Raw genomic sequence first — 8,196 nt, 5'->3', positions numbered from 1 at the left:
TGGAATTTTGATAGGGATTGCATTGAATCTGTAGATTGCTTTCAGCAAGATAGCCATTTTCACAATGTTGATCAGGCCAATCCATGAGCATGGGAGATCTTTCCATCTTCTGAGATCTTCTTTGATTTCTTTCTTCAGAGACTTGAAGTTCTTATCATACAGATCTTTTACTTCCTTAGTTAGAGTCACACCAAGGTATTTTATATTATTTTTTACTATTTTAAAGGGTGTTTTTTTCCTAATTTCTTTCTCATCCTGTTTATCCTTTGCGTAGAGAAAGGCCACTGATTTGTTTGAATTAATTTTATATCCTGCTAATGCACTGAAGGTGTTTATCAGGTTTAGAACTCACATGATATGCACTCACTGATAAGTGGATATTAGCCCAGATACTTAGAATACCCAAGACACAATTTGTAAAACACATGAAACTCAAGAAGATCAAAGACCAAAATGTGAACACTTGCCCCTTTTTCGAAGTGGGAACAAAATACCCATGGAAGGAGTTACAGAGACAAAGTTTAGAGCTGAGACGAAAGGATGGACCATCCAGAAACTGCCCCTCCCAATGGTCCATCCCATAATCAGCCATCAATTGCAGACACTATTGAATATGCCAGCAAGATTTTGCTGAAAGGAACCTGATATAGCTGTCTCTTATGAGGCTGTGCTAGTTCCTGGCAAACATAGAAGTGGATGCTCACAGTCAGCTGCCAGATGGAACACAGGGCCCCCAATAGAGGAACTAGAGAAAGTACCCAAGGAGCTGAAGGGGTCTACAACCCTATAGGTGGAACAACAATATGAACTAACCAGTACCCCCAGAGCTTGTGTCTCTAGCTGCATATGTAGCAGAAGTTGGCCTAGTCAGCCATCATTAGGAAGAGAGGTCTTGCAAACTTTATATTCCCCAGTACAGGGGAAAGCCAGAGCCAAGAAGTGGCTGAAGGTGGGTAGGGGAGCAGGGGCAGGGAGGGAAGGTATAGGGGACTTTGGGATAGCATTTGAAATGTAAATGAAGTAAAAATCTAAGAAAAATTGGGAAAAAGTACATATATATATATAAATTTTTAAGATTTAATTGTATTTGTAATTCATTTCTTGTACACTCCATATTCCATTCCCCATCCTCCCCTCCTAGCCTCCAACTGCTCCACATCCCACACCTCCTCCCCACTACACCCTGTCTCTGCATTGTTGCTCCCACCCTCCACCCCATCTGACCTATAAACACCCTTTTTGTTCCAGATTTTTGAGGTTTAGGCGCATCATCTCTGAATGAACAAAGACCTGAAAGTCCTGTATTCTATGTGTGTTGGGAGCCTCATATCAGCTGTTGTATGCTTTCTGTTTTGTTGTCCAGTGTCTGAATTTTAATTTATCAAATGATAGTATTGTACATTATACATACATATATATATATATATATATATATATATATATATATATATAATAGTATGCTTATTTTATAGTCATATTTTATGCATATTGTTTTATTTCTTAAACATTATATAGAGGAAACATTAATTAATTACTTAATGAAATATAGACATGATTCTTAAAATTAATCAGAAAGTATATCCAATCTGGGATATATTATCAAAATCAGAAAGACATTTATTTTACCTACAGAGAGGAAAAGTTCTTATCTGGGCAGTATTAACTTTCAGTTAGAACATATATTTTTATTTTGGAACCTTTAAAGGGAAACTTGATATCAATATTTTGTATAGTTCTTCATGCGGTGTTAGTGCTCTGTGAAACACCTGCATCCATTTTAACACATCAGTTTGCTTTGTCATCGTTTAGGTCTTATTTAGGCAGTCATGTTACTGTGAATCCAAGGGTATGGTTTCCTTGTAATATCTAGAAGACAGTATCATATAGTAGACTTGCTTGTTGTCTGGTTCTTATATTCTTTCAACCCCTGCTTCCTCAATGTCCCCTACGTCCTAGGTGTATGAATTGTGCTATAGTTGTATCACTTGATGTTGGACACTTGACATTCACTTGTTTTGTGTAACTGGAGCTTTGTATGTTGAAAATTCTTCTGTGGATGCAGTGTAAGAGATGTATTTATCTATGGGAATAATGAATATATTTATAGTGCAGCTAAGTATTATGCTGGTTTAGGGAATTTGCAGTTCCTCTACACTCTATGACTATAATAATTCTGATTAGTTTTCTAGTACCTGAGTTCTGCATCTGATGTGTTTGTTATCTTCAGCCCAAAAGGCTTTCCTTCAACATACGGGAGGAAACCAGGAGCAGTAGTGGTTATCTACATTGTTTGGGACTCACTTTTTCTCTCAGGACCAATAAATCAATAGGCAATTTCTCATGCCTGTTATAGTTTTTGTAAGATAGTGTGTAGTTCTTGATGAGAACCTTATAAATCCAAGATCTATCTGTTTACATGGTTTATTTGAGCTGGGTGTGGTGGCACATGCCTTTAATCCCAGCACTTGGGAGGCAGAGGCAGGCAAATTTCTGAGTTCGAGGCCAGCCTGGTCTATAGAGTGAGTTCCAGAACAGCCACGACTATAGAGAGAAACCCTGTCTCAAAAAAAAAAAAAAAAAAAAAAAAAGATGGTTTATTTGATCCTGATATTTAACTTTGTTACTTGGTATCTAGAAAACTGTCCATTTCATCCAGATCTTCCAGTTTTGTTGAGTATTGGCTTTTGTAGTAGGATCTCATGATTTTTCTTAAGTTTCCTCAGTTTCTGTTGTTATATCTCCCTTTTCATTTCTGATTTTGTTAATTTGGGTACTGTATCTATGCTCTCTGCTTAGTCTAGTAAAGTGTTTATCTATCGTTTTGATTTTCTCAAAGAACCAGCTCCTGGTTTGCTAATTCTTTGTATAGTATTTGTTTGTTTATTTGTTTGTTTCTACTTGGTTAATTTTAGCCCTGAGTTTGATTATTTCCTACTGTCTACACCTCTTGGATGCATTTGCTTCTTTTTTTTTCTAGAGCTTTCAGGTGTGCTGTCTAGCTGCTAATATATGCTCTCTCCAGTTTATTTTTGGAGGGACTCAGAGCTATGAGTTTTCCTTTTAGTACTGCTTTCATTGTGTTCCATATGTTTGGGTATGTTGGGCCTTCATTTTCATTAAATTCTAAAGTCTTTAATTTCTTTCTTTATTTCTTCCTTGATCAAGACATCATTGAGTAGGGTGTTGTTCAGCTTCCATGTGTATGTTGGCTTTCTGTTGTCTTTGTTGGTATGTAAAACAAGCCTTAGTCTGTGGTGACCTGATCAGATGCATGGGAATTTTTCAATCTTCTCATATCTGTTGATACCTGTTTTGTGACCGATTACATAGTCAATTTAGAAGAAGGTAAAGAACATAGCATGAGATGCTGAGAAGAAGGTATATTCTTCTGTTTTAGGATGAAATATTCTATAGATATCTTCTCAATCCATTTGTTCCATAATTCTGTTAGTTTCAATGTGTCTCTGTTTAGTTTGTGTTTCCATGATCTGCCCCTTGATGAGAGTGGGGTTTTGAAGTCTCCCACTATGATTGTGTGAGGTACATTGTGTGTTTTGATCTTTATTCAAGTTTCATTTATGGATGTGGGTTCCTGTATATATGCAGCTTAAATGTTCAGAATTGAGAGTTCTTCTTTGTAGATTTTTCTGTTTAGGATGATGTTGGCTGTGAATGTACCACCTACAGCATTTGTTATGTTAAAGTTTTTTTTCCCTTCTACCTATTTTCTCTCAAACTTTTATCATGATGGCTTCTCAATATTTTGATATTAGAATCCTTTCTTTCATATAAAATAGTATACTGCTCTCAATTGTATAATGCAAGTTTTCTTTACATCATCATATGTAACAAATTAAACCATCTAAATATATACCATTGTGCTTATTAGGATTATCAGCAAAATTTTGCATACATTGCTGATACTAATTTTTGAATTTTGATGACTATGTTTATATAATAAACGTTCACTGAGGACTTGCTGCTGTTTACTCAAAAACTACAATAAACAGAATTTTAAAATTATTAGACAGTCTTATAAAGTACTCTCTACATATATCACCCCCCAGAAAAACAAAAATAATTAAAAATGTATAAATGCCCACATATCCATAATTACCCAATTATAACAAATAGAAACAGAAATTCACATTGAAGTAAAGACAACCTTTTCAACATTGCCACTAAGAAAAGTTGAATCTACATGCAGAAGAATAAAACAGTATTCTTGTCCCTTGCCTTGTCCTTTAATCCATTTGTAGTTGATTTCAAATGGTTCAAATACCCTAAGGTGAGATGTGGAATTCAAAAACCTTTAAAGAGAAACCTAGAGAAAGGCTTCAAGATACAGGTTTACTCAAGACTTTCTGATATGACTCTCTTTTCTTGGGAAATAAGGCTAACAATTGATAAAAAGAAAGGAACTTGTGAACTTAAATTGCTTCTGCACAGCAGGGGAAGCAGTGACCAGAAGAGCAACCAATGGATTATGAGAAAATATTGGCTACCTATACATCTAACAGAAAATAATCTAGAAAAAAAAAATCCCTGCAAAAATAAAAATAAACTAATCAATATATGGGCTACAGAAATGGCCACAGTTCTTAGTAAATGAAATGTTCAATTTCCATAACTGTCAGGGGGATAAAATATAAAACTTTATTCTACTTACATGGTGGAATATTTTTCCTGTTTAAAAAAGTAAATTATGAAATTTATAGGTAAATGTGTAGAACAAGAAAAACATCCTGAATAAGGTAACCCAAATCTCAAAGACAAATATTATGTATTCCCTTATATATGGATGTCATCTTTAAAAAAAATGACTTTATTTAATTACATTGCAAACACTACCCCTCTTTTATTCATACCTCACACAGTTCCTCATCCCATTCCTCTTCCATCTTGCTTCTGAAAGGGTGCTCCCCTCACTAGGCTTCTCCATTCCTCGGGGCCTTAAATCTCTCAGTGATTAAGTGCATCTTCTCCCACTGAGGCCAGACCAAACAGTCCTCTGCTATTTTTGTGCTAGGGGCCTTAGTCTGGAAATTGTATGTTTCTGGTTGGTGGATGAGTCTCTGGGAGCTCCCTGGGGTCTTGGTTAGCTGGGTCTGCTGGTCTTCCTATAGGGTCAGAGGGCCAAGAGAATGAATGAGTATCATCTTTTAAGCCTTCAGCATGAAAGGAACATTTATATAACCATGGAGATTTGGTATTATATATGGAATTGTGGGGATCGGTTACACTTGTAAGGGAATATAGAGTATATAGTCTATAGAGACACAGTGGGAATATTAAATGGAATGGAAATTACAATGGAAGAATTGGGTTAATGTAGGAATACGGAGAGGGGCAATTGACTAATAAAGGCCATTTGAAACTTCATATGGAAATTTACTACTGTAGATATTTCTGTATATTATATATATATGCATATTTATGTACACACACATAAACACACACACACACACATATATATATATATATATATATATATATATATATATATATATACATATACACACAAATGGAGTCTCCAAGTTATAGGTGAAAAAAAATGTTCTAACTAGAAATCTTTGGCACCACATAAAACTGTCAGTTAGATACATTTAGCTAAACACGTGGCCAAAATAGAATCCATGGAAATTCAAATATATTTCAGGTTTACATAACATATGAGAATATCAATTTTATAATTATTCAAGTTCATAATGTATGAGTATTATTACCGCCTTTTTGTATTTTATCTTACTGTAAATTTATTCATTAATATTTTGGATTGTATAAAATACTAGCAATTGTCTTACATAGAAGCTCGTTATGATGACTTTTAAAAAAAATAAAACTATACTGTATTATATGCTAGTTATAATGGCAATCATGAATGGCCTCAAATGATAATAATAATGAGCACAAAGGGAATCCATGTCCCTGTGATACTGCTGTGACAGTGGACATGAAGCTGATTCACACACTAAATGACCATTGACACATATGACTCAGAAAATCATAAATTATAATTTCTGAAAAATTTATAAAATTAGAATAAAGATATAATGCAAATTTTACTGGTATCTAAAATATTTAAAATGTGTACCTAAGATAAATATTAGACAGCAGAGACTGGTGTGAAGAAGATTTTATATAGTCTTAATTTTTGTATGTCTTGAAAATATACATATCACTTATAAAAATGAAAAGCTAGTGTCATTTACTGTCAACTACATTTATTTTCTGCGATAATTATCCCTGTGTTAGAATTACATTTCTAATATGAGTATCACTTTTATCATATAATGAGCAATAATGAAAACTTGTCTTCAACTCAAAAATATTATCATGTTGATAGTACACATGACACACAATATATTTTTAATCTGTCAGTACATTTTTAATTTGAAATGTTTAATACATAAGGACACATTCCAATATATTTTGTCAATTATTATTTCAGTATTATTTTCATTAGTTGGTGTGTGGAGTTTATCTTTCTGATTATTTATAAATTAAATAACATTATTCATCAGTCTATGAGTGTGGATATACACCCCTTCTCATTCTCATAAAGCAAATATTTATTAAATCTCAATCTGGCAGATATTGCACTCAATAAATATGTTTTAGGGAAAATATGCATGTTAACTGGCTTTTATTGTCTAATCAAAGATTGTTTATTTTACTTCATCATATAAGTTTATAATGCTTACTAAAAATTATGCTGTGATTTATTAATTATAAGTATATCATATAGAATAGATTGCTAAAGTTAATAATAAAACAAAATAATAAACAACAGTATACATTAGAATATTGCATTTCCCAGTTTCAAAATATAATTTTGACTATGTCTTCAGATTTTTCAAAGTTTTAATGAAAATTTGTTTTGTTATATTTTCTTGTCTAGATACTAATTGCTTATATATATATATATATATATATATATATATATATATATATATATATGTATGTATATATTCCATTGTAAGATATATTCAGTAACTGGAATCTTTTACCACCTCATGGTTGCCTTTTCCATTTCTTTTCCATGAATCATTTTGTAGTAAAGGCATAGACTTGCTGAAAATCCTGTGGCAATTCTAAAATTTTACAGTTGTTAGAATGGTGACTTAGAAATATGATTAATGTATTCTCTTCTCACAAAATTAAAACTGATTGTTATAGATAGAAATAAACAAACAGTAGACTTGTTACCTGTAAGTGACAGAGGACAAATTGAAGGGCACAATCATGATTAAGATAGGAGTCAATATCCATGGATGGTTCCTAGATGGAATGCATATAAAGTTCATACTAATTAGTTTATGAAGCACATTGAGGCTTCAGTTTGTTTGTGCAAGAAAGACTGCCTACTGTCAGCAATCAAGCACTGCCCACTTTAATTGCAATTTATTCCAAGAAGCACAATCTATTGATTCTAGCATACACTTATGTCACAGCAGTATCATTATTTGACTTTGTTTTAACAGCTTCAAAAGGTTAGAAACTTAGAGACCACTGTGCAAGAAGCCATTAAAAAGCCAAGTTGTTAGCACTCAGTGCCTGAGAGGTCACTGTGTAGAAAATTAGTTTCAGGGATGGAGAAATAATATTGTTTATGTATTCAGTGTCAACTAGTGTTTACCTACAACAAATATTACTTAATAATTTTAAGCAGAAACAAAAGTAGGAAGATAAATATAATTCTCTGCTTTTTACAAGTAACCAATTAAGATATATAAATTTCCCAGGATTTCATTAAAATGTGAGAAGTCATCCATTGACTCCAAAGCATATTCTTAACATCTTGCCTTGGAATTTTACACTAAACATTTCATGTTGTGGCAGTAATCTGGGTATATTTAATAATGTTGAAATTGATAAACAGTGCATTCACATGAGCATTGTAGCAAATTTGATTGCTAACCAAAAAAAATTTTAATCACTTTCATTTATGCTACAATTTGGAAATAAAGGAAAGGACATATTTTCTTCTGCATGCATTGGAGTGGTAGAAGTCCTTTAAGAAATGTTCAGTCCTCAAAAAAATAAATATATTCAGAGTACCTAGTAAAATAACTATCGTAGTTTCCAAGACTTTGCTATTCAGAGAATACATAGGTTATATTTTGTGAAAACACATACACCCCCCCACACACACACATACACACACACACACACACACACACACACACACACACA

General features: G+C 33.1%; 1 protein-coding gene across 46 annotated transcripts in view; it reads left to right on the top strand.

The window, feature by feature from the left end:
- The window catches only part of Ptprd (protein tyrosine phosphatase receptor type D), a 2,152,432-nt gene that overhangs the window by 236,500 nt on the left and 1,907,736 nt on the right, over nt 1–8,196 (top strand). The window lies entirely within an intron of this gene.

The sequence above is a fragment of the Mus pahari genome, chromosome 6 (genome assembly GCF_900095145.1).
Source record: "Mus pahari chromosome 6, PAHARI_EIJ_v1.1, whole genome shotgun sequence".
Classification (NCBI taxonomy): Eukaryota; Metazoa; Chordata; class Mammalia; order Rodentia; family Muridae; genus Mus; species Mus pahari.
This window is presented reverse-complemented; position numbering and strand designations above follow the sequence as displayed.